Source organism: Chrysochloris asiatica, unplaced genomic scaffold, assembly GCF_000296735.1.
Source record: "Chrysochloris asiatica unplaced genomic scaffold, ChrAsi1.0 scaffold00047, whole genome shotgun sequence".
In the NCBI taxonomy this organism is placed as follows: Eukaryota; Metazoa; Chordata; class Mammalia; order Afrosoricida; family Chrysochloridae; genus Chrysochloris; species Chrysochloris asiatica.
In genome coordinates this window covers 7,562,912-7,581,887 of record NW_006408565.1, presented here as the reverse complement: position 1 = coordinate 7,581,887, position 18,976 = coordinate 7,562,912, and the positions used below count along the sequence as shown (strand labels likewise).

Sequence of the window (18,976 nt, the reverse complement as noted above, 5' to 3'; positions counted from 1 at the left end):
ATTTAAAGAAATTCTTCTAGAGAAAAATGGGAAACAACCTAAATGTGCAGCAAGGTCAAGGAAATGATGGTTAGTTACTTGATAGTGCTGTTGAAAATAACGAGGTAGATGTTCACAATATGTTGTTAAGGGGAAAAGTCAGTTCCAAGACAGTGTGGTCTAAATTTTAACAAAGCATTCAGTTAAGCCATATGAGGGTGCTGATATTTGACCATTGTTTTAACTTACAAAACAACAATTTCATGTGGTTTAATTTCATATATGAGTATGCAAACAAAAACTATGCTTCTCTATAAGATACCAGAAGTCCCCTATCAAAATATTTATGGTGTTTATTTTTCATTAGTAGATTTCCAGTGATTTATTTATTTTCTTTTTATTTAAAGATAGTGTCTAAAATTTTTATGAGCAATTAAAGTACTACTAATAAAAATACTCCCTGGGAAAAGCACACTATTGTATGTAATTTTCCCACCTATTGTACCTTATCATTTTGTTTAACAGACCTAAAAAGACTGCAATTTCATGACCGTGGGCAGGATGGAACGCTCTAGTCTCCACATACTTTTACTACCAGGATTGGTTATTTACTAGTGGCAGTTTAGGACATTTTGCTGGTGGGCCTAACTTTTCAAAACCCTCTTCATCTCTTGCCATCCTCCAACAACAGACACACACTTCCTATAAGCCGTAGTATTGAGGCTCTAGGTCAGCTATGTCCCAAATCCATCCACATCCCAGGTTTGGGAATGGTTCAGGCTCCAACTGCTTTCTCACCCTACCCATCCCAATTTCTTCTAATCTCATATCCCAACCATGACTCCTTGTCCCTCCCCAGTGGTCACCACCTAATTTTGCCATCTAATTTCACCCTCTTCTGTGCAGCTGGTGTTTGCTTTTGCTGGAGCACAGTTTGCAAAGGGGGAGGATTAGAATCCTTTCATGCTGTCTTTTTTCCTTTTTTTTTTTTTTTAGTGCCCTTGACTGCCCCAGGGGCTGACAGGCAGCTAGCAGGGCTGTATTCCCAAGGATGGAATAGGAGGGGTGGGGGTCGGGAATAGTGATGGGCTCAGCTGGCAGGCAGGATAGAGATGATCCCTAGGGACCCCATCCCAGGGCTTGGAGTATAGCACAGCCACCACCCAGATGTGAGCATGGAACAGGCAGGGAGGGGGCTGAGTTTCTGTCTAGAAAATTAGCCTCAGAGATGGTGCTGGGGACCTTTATCCTTAATATTCAACAGCAGCCTCTGCAGGATGAGCTGGGACTGGATGCTTGGTTTGCAGAAGACCCTTCTCAGAAGGATAGATTCACTGCCTTCAGACTGGGCATTTCCTATCCTCTCATTAACCATTCTGCAGTAGGTTCAGCTACACTCAGGGATTGAGCCCTTGACCCAACAGATGAGGGTGTGTACTTGATTAATAATAAAATAAATCTCTCATTGTGTGGATAAAACTTCACAGTTTGTAAAGCCCTTTCAATTGCCAGCTAAGAATGAAAAGTCATGACTGAAACTGAAGTTTTTCAGATTCTAAAGCTCATGCCAACATTGCTTGGTGTGGTATTGCACGGCACTCTAAAGAGTGGTTTACAGTAGCCTTGTGTCTTGCTGTTACCTGCTAACCTGAGATCTTAATTTATTTTCAGGGCAATTGTTAATAAATGCTATAGATTCCATGCATCCAATCAAGTTTCTTTAAATATAATGTGTCTTCAGCTAGTACATACTGGCACCGAGATGTTGATTTTCATCATTTGCAATTTACTTGATCACATGGAGGTGATGCTGGTGGCACTGTTGGTGACTGATCTTCAGTATGACTCCTTCATGATACTGGGTATTCCTGTCTGATAGGTGTAGGAAGGCTCTGAGGTACACAGGTAGTAGGCCTGGAGCTCCCTTAAATTGAAGCACAGCAACATCTGAGGACCTGAAGTACTCAAGACCAAGCACTTTGCCTCTAATATACAGAAAAACCTTGGTCCAGTCACCTGAATTTACTAAGCCTCAGTTTCCTTACAGATAAAATAGAAATATTTTATTCACTTGTTCCACAATTATTTATTGAGTGTGCACTGTTCTGGGAGATGAACTAGAGGGGCAAAGCCCTTGCTTTCCTAGAGTTTACAGTTTAGTGAGTAGAGACAATGAATAAATCTACTGGAAAATCAGTTAACTATTCAACAAAATCAAAGCAGAGCAAAGATGTATGAGTCAGGGTATGTGTGTGTGCTGTTTTAGGTTAGATAGGTAGTCCTCAAGGTAACATTTCAAACAAATAATTCATCTGATATGTTTCTCTCAATACTGACAGCAATCACATGCTTAACATATTTTATATCAGCCAGCCTCAGACCTATCAGTCCACCTAAATAACATTTACTAACAACAATACAACAATGAGCTAGGCACATTTAATTTCTTACAATAACTATGAAGTAGAAACTAGTATTATCCCCTTTTATGGAGTCCGGAGCCCTGGTGGTGCTGTAAACTAAGTGTGGGGCTGCTAACAGCAAAATCGGTGGTTCAAACTCAACAGCTGCTCTGTGAGTGAAAGATGAGGCTGTCTGCTCCCTTAGATTTACAGACTCAGAAACCTAAGAAGCAGTTCTGCTCTGTTCTGTAGGGTCATTGTGAGTCGGAATTGACTGATGGCCGTGGATTTGGTTTTGGTTTTATGAAATCAGAAACTCAGGCACAGAGAAGTTAAGTACTGGACCACCGCCAAACAAGTAGGAAAGGCTGGAGGCTGAGAACTGACCCAGTCTGTGCTGGGCTGTGATTAGATACTGGAGACAGTCTAGCTTTAGAATGGTTTGGAGTACAGGCTCGGATGTCAAATTGCCTAGCTTGGCATCCTGGCAGGTCTAAGCTTCTCTGCTTCAGTTTCTTAATTCTGAAACCAGAACTTATCTTACCATATAGATATCATGTTTAAAACAGAGAGCCTTCCTTCAGCTCTGTGGGGCCCTGGCCAGACAGGGAATGTTAGGGACCCATTTGTCTCTGGAACTTCTGGAGAGAAATAAATGCATTACAGAGAATTCTCTGAGAGCAATCTTAAGTTCAGCTGGAGTTCACCTTGGAAGCTAGGTCCAAGCATTTTGGCCTGGGTGGAATCAGGGACCCTTTGGTGAGACAAGAGTTGAAATTTTGGTGAGGCTACAACACTTACTTTCCATTTCAGGTCTTACACAGCTGTCAGGAGTGGTAAAGTGTCATCAAATGACAGAGTTGGAATGGTGCCTAGAGACAGCCAAGCTAGCAGATGGGGAAACTGAGGTCTATTGAAGCTGACAGACTTAGCCAAGGTCATTAGATGCATTGAGGAACAGTCAGAAATTGGATCAAGCCTGGGGTAGCCCGGCAGCAGTATCGGTGTGGGTTCTATTTTCTCTGAGGTTTCCAAATCTCAGCTTCTCTTGGTCCTGGGCACTACCTACCTTACACTCCACGTGTCTGCTGCAAGGGCTCGGAATACCCGGGCCACAGAAGGGGTTCGACCTGCGCGTGCGCATACATGTTCGTCCACTGTTTTTTCCCCTTTTTTTCCTTCCCCTCCCCGCTCTTTACTGGCCGATGGGTGGGGGGAACAAGAGGAGCCAGAACTTGGCTTCAGCCTATGGGCTGGCGGGCTGCGGCCCGGCCCCCTCCTTCCCTCCGGCATCGTCCAATAGAAATTTACTACAATGTTGTGGCGAACGGAGGGGGCGGAGCGCGGGCGGGCGGGCTGGCTGCGGGCCGCGCCGGCCTTGCCTCGCCGAGGGAAGGCGGGAGGGCGCGCGCCAGGGCCGCTCGCTAGCTCGCTCCCTCGCTCCCTCCCTCCCTCCGCCGGTGGGTTAGTCAGTCCGTCAGCCAGCAGCCGGCGGGCCCACGAGCCGCAGAGGGCCCGAGCCGTGGACATCGGCCCCTTCTTCTGCCATTGTTCCTCGGGCAGCTGCAGTGGCGGGCACTGGAGCCCCGGCCCCGGAGCCACCGGTGAGGGGAGGCGGCAGTGGCGCGCGAGTCTGGGGGGTGCGGAGCTGTCCCAGAGGGACAGTCCTGGTGGCGGCGTCGCAGCCTCTTTGTCTCCAGCCCCCCGCAGGCCCCGGGCCAGGGGCGCGGGCTCTTCGGCCTCCGCCTGCCGGAGCATTGAGGGACTTGAGAGGAGACGCGGTGGGCTGAGGAGGGACGAGGCGGGCCCGAGCTACAGAGGGAAGAGGCAGGGGCGCCCCGGAGCGGGCTTAGGCGAGGGGAGCTCTGAAAAGTTAAGCTTGGGGTGTATTTTTGACGAGGGGAAATCGGTCCCCTCAGGTCTGTCAGTCATTGTGCTCTGGGCAGGAGCTTTGGAAGGAAACTGAACGAAGGGAATCGCAGGTTTGAGGTGGGGAAGGTGTTGGGTGCAGCCGCCCAGCGATTTTGTCGTGACGAGGTAGCCTGTGGGTGTCTGGAGGAGTCGAGGCAGAATCCGAGGGGGTGAAGGGAGTCCCCTGAGGGGCTTTTAGGCCTTCTCGCCAGAGACACCTGCATCATTAAAAAATAGAAAAATAAAATGAAATACAAAATAAATCCCCAAACCGATAGACCCAATGCGCCCCCTTCGTCTTCACGGTTCCGAGTGACCGAAGAGTTAAACCTGTTTTCTCAGCGTCGTGACCTCCTTTTTCAGTTCGCGCATCTGCCGCGCGCTGGCTCGCTGCGGGCCGGGCTGCTCTTACCTGTGGCGGGGCTGGCTCTCGGCTCGCCGCCCAGTTCTGCGCAGCCTGTGCCCCCCAGGCTGCTTCTTTCCAGGGCCCCGGCCTCAGGAGATGGCAAGTCAGCTCACGTGAACCAAATTGCGGACGGACTGGTGGCTGGCCACACGCTCGCCTGTCATCTTGTGGTGGCTCGAGCTGTCGCCGGCCTTAAATGACTCGTCAGTGGAGATTGGCGGTTTGGGGCATGTGTTGTTGATTAGGAGATACAGTTTTTTGATTTGCTTTTTAAAGAGACTGAGCTTGTTTTCTTTTTTTAGCAGTCTGGGTGATTTCACAGCTGCTATTTTGCTCTTCCTGTTTTTAGGGAAGATGGCAAGAAATGGTTGGGTCTTGAGTATGATTGTAATAGATTTAAGCTCTCTTGAGGATCTTCCTCAGTGCTGCAGCCCCTTATTGTTACCTGGACCCTCAGTCCTGGCAAACATTTTAGTTGGTTTGGCCCTTAAATTATGAAGTCTTATATGGATGTTTGAACCACACTGGACGGTGAACCACACTGTCGACAGTTCAAACCTACCAGGTGCTCCTTGGGAACCCTATACAGAATGGCTTTGAGTCGAATCAGCTCGACAGCACTTAATAACAACAACAAGTATATATACATGTTTACAAATGTTTGTGTATGTATATATATATATATATGGTGGTGGTTATGTGCTGTGGAGTTGGTTCCCACCTATAGTGACCCTGCATAGGGTTTCTGAGGCTGTAAATCTTTACGGGTGCAGAAAGCCTCATCTTTCTCCCCTGGAACAGCTGGTAGTTTCGAACTGCTGACCCTAAGGTTCGCAGCCTGATTTGTAACCACTGCGCCACCAGAGCTCCTTATGTATGTATATATATGAGGGAGTTTTAAAGAATTCATGAAAAAAATGCAATGAAAAGATAATGGAATTTTTCCATGACCTTTTTGTAGCCCCAGGTATATTTGTAATATACTTCTTATCCCAATTTTCTTAGTATGGAGCTTTATTAATCCTTACTTTTAATGGAAACTTGATGTCTTCATTGAAAATTTAAAACATAAACTCTTTGCCAACTGAAAAATTTTTGGTTTATAAGATCATTTTTTGGGGTTTATTTAATATAACCTTATGTAAAGTACATAAAAACAAAAATCCTCACAACTGGACCAATAAACAACATTCTTATCAATGGAGAAAAGATTGAAGTTGTCAAGGACTTTATTCTTCTTGGATCAACCATCAACTCTCATGGAAGCAGCAGTCAAGAGCTCAGATGATGTATTGCATTAGGCAAATCTGCTGCACAAGACCTTTTTAAGTGTTGAAGAGCAAAGATGTCAGCTTGAAGACTAAGGTGTGCCTGACCCAAGCCATGGTATTTTCAGTGATTTCATATGCACGTGAAACCTGGACAGTGAATAAAGAAGACTGTAGAAGAACTGATGCGTTTGAGTTGTGGTGTTGAAGTAGAATATTGAAATTGCCATGGGCTGCAAGAAGTGCAGCCAGAGTGCACCTTGGAGGCCAGGATGGCTAAACTTTGTCTCTCATACTTCCAACCTATTGTCAGGAGGGACCATTCACTGGAGAAAGATATCATATGTTTGGTAAGGTGGAGGGTCAGAGAAAAAGAAGTAAATCCCCAGTGAGATGGATTGGCAAAGTGGCAGCATCAGTGGGCTCAACCGCGGCAACAATTGTGAGGTTGGCCCAGGACCAGGCAGTGTTTCATTCTGCTGTGCATAGGGTCGCTATGACTTGGTACAGACTCGATGGCACCTAACAACAACAACAACAATGTAAAGTTCACAGCAGAATATCTGGGTCAGTAAATGTCAGGTTTTTACAGGTGGATATATAGTAACTGGACATCAGATTGTCTTGGAATCAAAGTGCTAATCCAGAGTGCTTTGTACAAGAAGTTTATAATTAAGATGAAGATCAGCATTATCCATAGCCCTGGGGAAACTGAAGGCTATCTTTGCCACTTTAAAAAGTGAACTCACTGGTAGCAGGCTAACCTGATTCTTCCTTCTTTTAACTAAACTACACTTTTTTTCCTTGTATAATTAGGTTCAGGCTTAGAAATTGTAAATGTTTTCAGCTGTTAGGTCTCAACAAAATTCTCTTCATATTCATACCAATGTTTTATAGGTAAACTCTTTATCTACCTTTCCAACTTGGTTCCTCTTATTCCTTGTATTCTCCAACCAAATGAGACTGCAGTAATAACCTTTAATTTCCCTTCTTTGTACCTCTGACCACACAGTACCATTTCTGCTTGTCATGTGTATTTCTCCTGACTGATTTTAGTTCTTCTACCTGATATACAAGTATGAACCCATTGCCATCTAGGCAATTTTGACTCAATAGCCACCCTGTATAGGGTTTCCAAGGCTATAAATCTTTACAGAGTAGAAAGCCTCGTCTTTCTCCCTCAGAGTAGCTGATGGGTCCAGACTGCTGACCTTTCTGGTTGCAGTCCAGTGTCTAATGTTACATATGTTGATAATTTGTAACATGGATGCAAAGTGTCCTATGTAGAAGGAACTTGATGGAATTTCTTGTTTGTTTTGTTTAAAATTCTTTGAGCTTCTTTAGTATGGCCAGCCATTTGAACTTTCTCTCAGTGGTGTTTGTTAAAATGATTTAGGCTTTAAGTGTCCCATCAATATATGTAGTTCTTACAAGTAGATGACGGCTGATGACAGATTAAGAAAAACTTTTAGGCTTCCGTTCTACACAGAGCTAAAAGCTCTACCAATTGACAAGTTTAGTACTTGGAACTCTAGCTATCAGCAAGTAGACTAAGTCAGGAGATGGAAATCTTATCTGTTTGATGGGTCACTGCTTATTTTATGCTTCTATTTTCCTTCTCAGTGGTCTAAGGGTCAATATTTCCTTAATGTTTTGTTAAAAACCTGAATTATATTTATTGTGTTTGAGTGGTATATATGAGGAACAAACCTGTTTTTCTTTTTTCTTTTTTTTATTTAGTATTGGTCCCTTTATAAAATATATAAAATAACATGGTACAGTATTTTAGGTAATAATAAAATAATATACAAATTGTCCTGCTTTGCTTATTTAAAAGTGCTTTCATCTTATCTCTTTTGTTTTCCCTTCACTTCTAGGATATCTAAACTAACAAATTATTTTAAATGTCCCTTGAAAAAAAAGTGGTTGTGGCGTTTCGTTGAGTATGACCTATATGTTTTTTCCTGTTAGTTTTGTTTGCCAGATTTGTGCTCCACACTTAAAGTTCATTAGTGTGATGTTTTCTTGTTTGCAGCTTCAGTTTCACATTCTGGAAAATTAGTCTTCTGCAAAAATGGTGAGGGGGCCATGTCTGATTTCCTCTAGCTTTGTTAGGGGGAAGGAGACTTAAACTCAAAATCAGCCCTAGGCCAATTTCTATGAGGCAGAGATCAGACATGCCTCTACCTTCAAACTTCTTTAGGTAGAGGCATGTCTGACCTCTGCCTCATAGAAACTATTCTTCCCACAGCAGCATTCTTCTCTGTTGGTTTTGATTAATTAATCTGTTGTAGTGATCACACAGAACTCACTGACAATACTCACAATTATGGGGTTTATTAAGGAAGTGAACAGGGTACATTCAGGATCAGAAACAATGCAGGATACAACATTTGTCCAGTTAGGAGCACCTCTTCTCTGTCTTACTGCAGGCACACCTCACTCTTGTCTTTGACCTTTCAGCCTGTGGCCCCTCGGCCTCTGCCCTGCTTGGGTAAGGATTACATAGCTCCTTTAGCCAGTCTGTAAATGCCCAAAGGACATACTCTATAAGTCAGCCTCCTACCTGTAGGCACTCAGCTTTACTTGGTCCATGGGCCAGAATGCCCTCAGCTGCTCTGTCTTTCCATGCTGCTGCCTCTGCTGCTTTTCCAAACAGGGATCTGACATTCTGCTTATGAGTCTTCATTCCTGATGCGCTGGTGTTCGCCAATTTCTGCTTCTGAGATGGTTCCTTTTAAACTTACTAGTATGGCAAAACTAACCAACCAATCCCCGTGCATCCTGTTTACGTGGTCCCAACCAATCATTTGGTGGGAGTTATGAGGGAGTCCTGTTGTAGCACTGTGGGCTAATGTGCTGGACTTTAAAATCATTTGAACCACAAGGTCGGTGGTTCAAGCTCACCAACTGCTCCTTGGAAACCCTGTATAACGTTGCTATGGGTCGGAAACAACTCGATAGCACTTAACACCTTAACAACAATGAGGGCCCTGGTAGATGAGGCATAAATCACAGTATCATGTCTTGCCTCTCATTTCTTATTTTGTGGACTTAATTGTAAACAGTTATAATCTGAGATATAGTATGCTTAAGATGGCTGTTTAGCTTCTTTTGTTCTAATGAAAGTTTCAGCATAACTTAAAGTCACCAAACCAAAAAACCAAACCCAGTGCCATCTAATCAATTTGGACTCATAGATACTCTTTAGGACCAAGTGGGACTTTGTAGGATCAGCACTGGACTGAGAACCACAAGGTCAGCAGTTCAAACCCACCAACTGCTCCTCAGGAACCCTATATAGATAGGGTCACTGTGAGGCAGAATTGAATCCATGGCACTTAACAACAACACAACTCCTCTATAGGGTTTCAGAGACAGTAAATCCTTATGGAGACAGGCTGTCCTATCTCTCTCCCTTGGGTTGGCTGGTGGGTTTGTGTCAATGAACTGCAGCTAGCAACACAGCACTCAACCCACCGTTCCACCAGGGCTCCTCCTTAAAGTTACAGGACTCTTGAATTCTCTGTAGGTACTTTGATATGCTTACCAGCAGATTGTTGTAGCTGTTAATTGCTCTTGATTTGGTTCCTACTTATAGCGACCTTACATAGGGTTTCTGAGGAGCAGGTGGTGAGTTTGAACTACCAGCCTTACTGTTCATACTGACTTTGAGATTGAGTGCTTATCCTACAGAGCCACACCAGGACTCCTACCAGCTGATAGTGATCTAAAATATGGGGTATGTAATTTGTGATGTAATAGCACTCGCTCAATTGGTTTTGGAATGTGCAGATCCAATGTCATGACGATCTGCTTTTACAGCTTTAGAGCATCACTAACATTGACACCTGAATTTGGTTCTGAAATCTAGAAGAGAGTACATTTAGACCAGTTTCCTTGTTATCTAAGAAGCAGACTAGCACAAGTGTTGCCAGTGTTTCCAAGAGTTCCATCAAGTTTGTGACTGATCAAATGCATAATAATCACATGCATATTCAATGCTACCTCAGAATGACTTGTTTTTTCCCCAATTACTTGAAATTACTTACTTTGTGAGTTAAACAATATTTAACTTTTTTCTTGTGAACAACTTTGCTTTTTTTACTTTGAATAAAGCTCAAAAGATAAAATGTTTAAAAAAGAGGTTTTTGAATTGATCACTTAAGGGCCTTATTTATGTAGAAACTACAGAATTATTGAAAGGTAATTGATTCATTGCATTTATAATAGCTTCTTGTTAGAGGAGAAGAAGCCCTGAAGGTGCAATGGTTAAGCCCTTGGCTGCTAACCAAAAGGTTGGCACTTAGAATCCACTGGGACTCTGTTGGAGAAAAGATCTGGCAATCTGCTCCTAAAAAGCCTAGGAAACCCCACCGGGCAGTTCTACCCTGTCATATTAGGTTTGCTATGAGTCAGAATTGATTCCACGGCACATAACAATAACAACAGTTAGAAAATGGAATGAAAAATAATGGAATTTTTCCATGAACTTTTTGAAGCCCCCTTGTAGATGTTATATTTTATTGTTTATTTATATTTGTTGATATGCCACTGGTGGTTTACTCTGTGTCCTTTTTATGAGTTGGCTATTCAGTGTAGGAAATACTGTGTCATACTTACTGGGTTAGATTAGTATTTGGTTGTTCTGCTTTTTTTTTTTAATGAATACAAACACAGTGAGAGCGAAAAATAAAAAAGCTATTGCAATGAGCAGCATTCAGAAATTGGAGATGGTTGAAAGGAGAATTTTGATATTTCATATTGAATGCAGACCTCATTTAGAATACCTCACTGATATACTTCAAATTCTGGTTTTAGGAAAGTCTTAATAAGAAAATCTGATTATGGAAAGGCCTTTTTTATACTTATTTGTTGGGAGCAACTTTGCAAATTCTTTGTTCCCTGAGGCAGACTTTGCAAGTTCCTCCGGGGCAGCCTGACCTGGGAGCAGCCCGATTTTCTGGACCACAACTGTTCAGTTGCAATCTTTTGGTTAAACTGTCCCCAAGCCTTCGGTTTAGTTATTCACAACACTTATTTTTATCTAAACTATTAAACATTCTAGTATTTGAGAATAATTGGGCTAGCTCTTTGAATTTTGAAGAAAAGCATCATATCATGGGGCAGTGGTGGTGGTATTGTGCCGTTGAAATGTTTCAACTCATAGCCAATACAATTCAGGAAATGGCATAAAGAGACTTTAATATCCTCACTCCATAATAATCTTCATCAGTTTTCCCCAAAGTCCTCTTAGTAAACATGTGATCTGAGTAAATCTAGGTGCTTGTTATGTAAATATTCTTATCTTCCCTTCCAAACATATTGGTTATTGTTACCATTGAGTTGAATCGGACTCATGATTCTTGCACCATTCTCATATCCGTTGCTATGTTTGAGCTCATTGTTACAGTTACTGTGTCAATCCATCTCATTGAGAATCTTCTGACCCATCACTTTACCAAGATCATACTGCTTCCTGTAAAAGTCACTTTAAGAGGCCCTGGATGGTGCAAGCAGTTAAATGCTCACTTAAAAGGGGGGCAATTTGAACCCACCCAAAAATTGCTATGGAGATAGGTCTGGCAGTCTGCTTCCGAAGGTCATAGTCTTGAAAACCTTATGGAGCAGTTACAGTGTGTACACATGTGGTTGCCATGAGATGGAATTGACTCGGCAGCAACCAACAACAACAAAAGTCCCTTCTACAAGGGAGTTTCAAAAAGTTCATAGAACAATGGAATTAAAAGACAATGGAATTTTCCAAAACATAAACTCTTTGAAATTCTCTCATGTATAGAAATTCCATAGTCACTCTGGCATCATGTTTATTTTATTATGCTTTGCATTTATTAAGACTAATTTGAATTTTGCAGTTATCTCTTGATTGTCTCCAAAATATATCCACATGAATTAACTGTGATTGTTTATTGAATCACTATTCTTCCTCTTCCATGGCTGAGGGCTCTTTGGGCCACTGCCACTCGATTAATCTAAGGCCTCTTCTATTATTCTCAATTCTTAGGGCCATCTCTATTTGTAAATATTAAAATTGTTTCTGAGCTGTGAGGAGTGGAGTTTGAATAGGCTTTCATCATCTTGGCAGAGTGGATTGGAGGAGGCAAGATTGTCTGATGGCATGGGTAGGAAATAAGATGGGAAGAGGCAGGAGATAGATCTATTAAATATTAATAGGAACAGAAATGCCTCAATTCCCTTATGGAAATGTTGTTGTTGTTATGTGCCGTTGAGTTGATTCTGACTCATAATGACCCTGTCTAGGGTTTCCAAGGAGCAGCTGGTGGGATTGAACTGCTGACCTTATGGTTCTCAGTCCAGTGCTGATCCTACAGCACCACACCAGGAGTTCTGGAAATAGGTGCAAGTAATAATATATAGAGGATATAATATATATTTCTGTAGTTAATTGTGATTTATAAATGTAGCTCATCTTCGCCTTGTTCTTCCATCTTCTACAAAAATCATTCTAATGCAGATCAACTTTTGCTAGACCTTCCGTTTGTCTGAATTGTGCCATGGAACACAATGTAGAGTAAGGTTTATGCATTGTGTTTTGAGAAAATCTGTATTATACTATAAAAAGTTATGACATAACAGATTGGCTTGAGAAGCTGTCAGTGATTTAACTATATGTATTAAAGCATAAAGCTATTTTAAATTGGTTTAACTTAAAGTCTGTGACTCACAAGTATAACAGCAATGTATATGTTTGGTAATTTATGAATATATAGTAATCTGCCAAGGTTTAGTTGTGATTGATATGCAGCTCTTACTAAGTGCTTACATAAGTTCTTAAGTAATCCAATTAGAATCATTTGAACACAATGAGACTTTCCTGGTATATTTTTGAGTATATCATCTTATAAAGAAATGCTATTTTAATTTATATGTCAAGTATTATTTTGATTTACTAATTTGAAGTTCTATATATATTCAAGTGAAGAGTGTTTCACCTTGATAATAGATTTGGTACAGACTGTTGAAATTCATTCTTCCCTCCCAGTTTTTGGCCATATGGACACAGGCAGAACTGTCAAGAGCTCCAAGGTTTTAAGCTCTGAAATTTTACCTGCCAGCCAACCATTTCAGCATGGAAGGCAGCTTAAAGTGTAGGCTTTTTTTTTTTCTCCCGCTACCACCTACTAACTGTTTCTTGCCCTTTTCTTTTTTGTTAATCATTCAGAGAATCGACACTGTTGCTAATTTACTACCTGCAGAGTCCTGCTAATCTTGACAGTATTATGTAATTACATAATCCCTTTACATGGTGTCATATGATGTTGTGTATCTGTCCTCCCACACATGTGTCTTTAGAGTAGTTTCTTTCCATCTGGTGTTAGAAACGAGCTTTTTGTGAGGTTATTTTTAAAATCCTCAAGCTTCCTGGCATCCTTAACACTTGAAATAACACAGTTGCTTTTGAAAGAAAGAAAATCCACATAGTATATTAGTAGCTTCTCAGTGAGAATGTAAATAGTATTTTATTTTTACAATCATATCCTGTGATATGATTGTAAAAACAGGCAAAACATGCATTTTATGTTTAGATAGTCTCCAGATAATTTTGTTAGTTAGGAAATAATCAGTCAGTTGTTGCCAAATAGACAAAGAAAAGGAGACATACTTAAGAGAAAGGAGGCCAAGAATAAGAAGCCTGTTAGAGGGAAGAGGTTTCAAAGATATCTTCTTCTTTGAAGGCTTATGGTATCCTCTTCTGAACTCTTGTAGCATTTGTTATATACCATGTATCACATGCTGTTTTATATTGCATATTAAACTGGTATTCTCCAAAGAGATTAAGTTTTTAGAGGACTGAGGGTCGGTCAGTACTATAGTTTTAATTGCTGTTCCGGTCCTTACTATTCCTCCCTCTAAATACCAGTAGTGCTTAGTACAGTAGTGAGATACATAACATAGGGGAAACTATTTTCTGTTGGTATTAGCATCATGAATCTTTGGGACTGCAAATGAAGTCAGTTCTTGGAAATGAGTTTGGCGGTGTTGGTAATCTTATGCCGTGGAGTCAGTTTTGATTCATAGCAACCCTGTATAGGGTTTCTGAGGCTATAAATCTTTATGGGAGCAGAAAGCCTCATCTTTCTCCTGTGGAACAGCTGGTGATTTTGAACTGCTTGAGGTTAGCTGCCCAACTCATAACCATTACACTAACAGAGCTCTTTAAGCTTAGGTAAGAACAGGAAGCTAATGGGTATCTTTTGCTACAACAATAATTGTTGTTATTGTTAAGTGCCTTGGAGTCATTTCTGACTCATAGTGACCCTGTATAGGGTTTCTGAGAAGTGGCTAGTGGGTTTGAACCACCAGTTAGCAGTCTAGTGCTTATCCTATAGCGCCACAACATTTTCCTTAATTCTTGCTAAATAGGATGTTTTGCATCTTAGCAATGATTTTTTCTTAAAATTAGATGTATCCGTTAAAGCTGTTGCTGTCTATTTGGTTCCAACTCATAGTGATTGTATAGGATAGAGACCTGCCCCCATATCTTTGTCCCTCAGAGTAGCTGGTGGGTTCTAACTGCTAATCTTTTTGTTAACAGTGTGTGCTTAACACCTGTACCACCAGGTCTCCTCTAAAATTAGACATACAGTATTAGAGTTTATTTGATAGTGGAACGTAATCACAAGAATTATATTGGTATTTGGTTTGTGCTTTGCTAAGGCACTTTTAAGTTTTTCTTTTACGACGATGCACTTAGAATTCTGATCATTAGGTACAAAGAGTGCTGGTAGTACAATGGCTAATGACTGCTAACTGAAAGGTCAGCGGTTTGAATCCACTAGCCAATTTGTTGGAGTCTGCTTCTGTAAAGATTTACAATCTTAGAAGACCCTATGTTGTTGTTGTTAAGTGCTGTTGAGTCGGTTCTGACCCATAGTGACCCTGTATAGGGTTTCTGAGGAATGGCTGGTGAGTTTGAACCACCGACCTTGCAGTTTAAACTGACCTTGTATATAGATAGACCAGTTATTTTCTGTCTTACTGGCCACTCTGAGTTGGAGTTGATTGATGGCAGTGGGTTTGATTTTGGTTAGTAACCCAAAAAAACAAAAACCAGACCCATTGTCAGGGAGTCAGTATGTAATTAGCCTTAACCTTTTATTTCTTAACAATAGATTGGTATTTCCTCTGTCTTAGAATCTTTGAATTTTTTTTTTTTTATTTCTCCAATTTTAGTATAAAAAGCCGATAATTTATTAAATTCCATTCCGTCACCTAGGGACAATGCCTATATAATTGAATAGAAAAGAGTGATGCATTTACTTAGTAAAATTGGTTTGATAATTCTCTCATTCTACAGATGCTATTTTTGTTAGCTGTGTCATCTCTAATACGATTATTAATGAGCGCTGATTTAAAAGAAATGTTCAATATTTCCTATATATTGGGTGTTTTATAAGATTGAAAGACTAGTATTGTGGTGAATGATTGCATAATGATACTGTAGAATCATATTTTAAATAAATATACTAAAGAATATATCAGATGGCCAAAGGGCAAGGTTTTTAAAAATATTTTTAATCTTTTCTACTGTGGTAGCCTCAGAGATGGTCCCAGTGATCTTTGCTTCCTGGTATTTATGCCCTTCTGTAAACCCTGGTCCCTTGAGTGTGGGGGCTGGGGCTTATGACTCAATTCTAATGAAAGAATAAGACAAAAGTGATGGATGTTACTTCCAAGATAAAGTTTCAAAAAGACTGTGACTTCCCTCTTGGTGCTCTCTGGCTCTCTTTCTCACTTGAGTTATTAGCAACCATAAGGAGAGGCCAATGGGGCAAAAACAGATCTGCTAACAATAATATAGCTAAACTTGGAAGCAAATATTCTGAGGCCCGACAACAGCCACGTGAATGAGCTGGGTTCTCCAGGCACAGTTAGATCTTGAGATGACTGTAACTCTGGTTAACAGCTTGACTGCAAGTTCATAAGAGAGCCTGGACCAAAAAAAGACACCCAGCCAAGCCATGCTTGGGTTTCTGACTCACAGAAACTGCAGATAATAAATGTTTATTATTTTAACCCACTAAATTTTACAGTAATTTGTTATGAAGCAATAGGTAAGTAATTGTTGTTGTTACATGCCATGGAGTCATTTCCGACTCATAGCAACCCTGTACAGGATTTCCGAGGAGCAGCTCGTGAATTTGAACCGCCAACTTTGTGGTTCAAACTGACTTTGTGGTCGAGTGCTTATACCTAGTATTTATTCATTCTATATATAAATATTGACCACCTACTATATATTTAGGAGTCCTGGTGTGGCGCTGTGGGTTAATGCGCCAGACTGCAAAGCTGCTTGAACTGCAAAGTTGGCGGTTCAAGCTAACCAGCTGCTCCTCGGAAACCCTATACAAGGTCGCTATGGGTCGGAACCAACTCGACAGCACTCAGCAACAACAGCTATTTATTTACCAAAGGATTTCTGGAAGTGTCGTGGGTTATGTGTTGGGCTGCTAACCACAAGGTAAGCAGTTTGATTCATCAGCTGCTACTCAGAAGACAGATGAAGTTTTCTGCTCCCATAAAGATTTACAGTGTCAGAAATGCTATATAGGGTGACTATGAATTGGAACTGACTTGATAGCACGTAACCACCAGGCTGTGTTCTAGATACTTTATGATAGAGCAGTGAATAAAATAGAATAGAAAAAGTATCTGCTTTTGCGAAGCTTGCATTTTAGTGGGGATTACAACACATATACAAATAAAGGATAAAACACAAGGCATTAGATTTTAGGGAGGATCTGAGAAAGCAGGATTAGTAGACAAAAAGTGGGAAGTTGGAATGGAGTAAATATTTCAGATGGAATGATTAGAAATACCTTTCTGATAAGGTAACATTTGAGCCAAGACCTGAAAGGAATAAGAGAGTAAGCCAAGCAAGTATCTGGGAGAACAACATCCCAGGTAAAAGTAACAACACAGGCAAAGACTAAACATGTTTGAGAAATATCAAGTAAACCAGCATGGCTGGATCAAATTGTTTTAAGGGTAAATGGTAGGAGCTGGGTTCAGAGAGGTAGGTAGGAGAATGAGCAGGTCACGTGGCACCTTGTTGGCCATACTGAAGACTTTGTATTTTGTTCTGAGTGAGATGAGAATTCTTGGGAGGATTATGAGGAGAGGACTGTATGATCATTCCTTTACTAAATATTAGTCAAGCATCAGAATGAGCAGGACTCTTGGGATATATGTGATTAAGAAAAATGTAAGACATGACTTTTGCCCTCAGGAAGTTTAATGACCTAGTGGTATTAATAGAAGTGATCAGAAATATATATATATTTATGAAAACTTAGAAATAGAGGTGCTGTGTCATGAAAAAAACAGTTATGGAAAAGGCACAGAAAAGACTGGGTTTAAATTCTGACTCTTCTATTCATTTCAGCCACTATTTATTGGTGTGCCCATTATATGCCAGGTAACATAATAATGCTAGTGCTTATTGATAATTTTAACCCTGATGTGGCCCTGTAGGGTAGGCATTGGACTGCTAATTGCGCTAACTGCAAGATTGGAAGTTCAAATCCACCAGCTGCTCTTGGAAACCCTGTACAGGATTACTATGAGTTGGAAGTGACTCGACAGCACACATTACCACTACCACTGTAGATGATTTATTATGAGCCAGGTATGATATAAGTGTTGAGAGTATGAACTCTGGGGCTGGAATACCTGGTTTTCAATTCTAGTTGTTGCACTTATTAACACTGGTGACCTTGGAAATTAGCTTCTGTGCCTCACTTTCCTCGCCCTTTAACATAGGGTTGATATAGCTAATTACCTTTTAAGGTTGTTATGATGGTTAAATGACTTAATATATGTGAAGCACTTAAAACAGTGCTTCTATCAGGTTAGCCATTATTATTGTCTCTTTTAAGCCTCACCACAACCCTGTGGAGTAAGTACTATTAGTCCTATTTTGTATTTTAGGTAACTGAGTTTAAACATTGAATAATTTTTCTAAAGTCAAACTGCTGGTGCTAGTTGTGTGCCATTGAGTCCGTTCCAACTCATAGTGACCATGTGTAGGGTTTCCAAGGTTGTAACTCTTTAGGGGAACAGAAACCCTCATCTTCTCCCACAGAGTAGCTGATAGTTTCAAGCTGACATTGCAGTTAGCAGCCCAACTCGTAACCCACTATACTACCAAGATTTCTTAAAGGTAAACCACTAGCAAATGTCAATTGGTTTCCAAGCCAGCATGTCTTTACTGCTCCACCTTTACTCAGTTTTGTACACAAGCAAGTAAGGAAAGAAGGATATGAATCTAGGCTTACTCCTATTTAAGCTAATGCTCTCTCAATAATTCTGATGCTGTGAAAGTACTTTGCTGTGTCTCAGCTTCCTTTTCTGTAAGATGAGTAAAATAACTATATTATAGAGAATACATAGTAATAACAAGTGAAAACAATCCTCATGCACATAGACACAGTAAGTATTCTCTTTTTACTTTGGTTAAATCTGACCTCATGAGCATAGGGGTAATAAATCTTTGGTTTGAGAAGTTAAAAAAAAAAAAAAAAGGTCTCAATCCTTTTTCTACTTAAATTGGTTATCTATTGTCTATATGATTATTATATGTAAGTATGCATATATAAAAACTACATAAAAAACATGGTTCTATCTGGTAGTGATAGATCGTTGGATTTGTTCAGATTTATACTGTGCCATGTTTAAGCCTGTGTGTGAGTATTGTAAGGCCCATTTCACAGCAACTCAGGCTTCATTTCCGGGTTGATAGGACATACTCCTGTGGTTGATGTCCCCATTGTTGCTTTTATCTTTTGCAGCAGATGTGAAAGTAAACATGCAAGGTTGAAAAACAGGAAGGGGTTTGGCAGATCTCTGGGAGGGTGTTTTTTAAGGGGAACTTGCACACAATCCATTTGAAATTTCATGTGCATGAATCTTTGTGGTTTTTAGCAGTTACATGAGGATATTATACCTTATTGTTGTAATATAAATAT

General features: G+C 40.7%; 1 protein-coding gene across 2 annotated transcripts in view; it reads left to right on the top strand.

Moving 5' to 3' along the window:
• EPB41 (erythrocyte membrane protein band 4.1 (elliptocytosis 1, RH-linked)) overlaps nucleotides 1-18,976 on the top strand; it is a 256,505-nt gene that overhangs the window by 20,193 nt on the left and 217,336 nt on the right. The window contains exon 1 of one of the 2 annotated variants that reach the window (XM_006862205.1): nucleotides 3,776-3,985. The exons of the other annotated variant lie outside the window; for it this stretch is intronic. The gene's annotated coding sequence lies outside the window, so the exon portion shown is untranslated. Of the gene's footprint in view, nucleotides 1-3,775; nucleotides 3,986-18,976 lie in introns of those variants that run through there. 2 annotated transcript variants of the gene reach the window in all.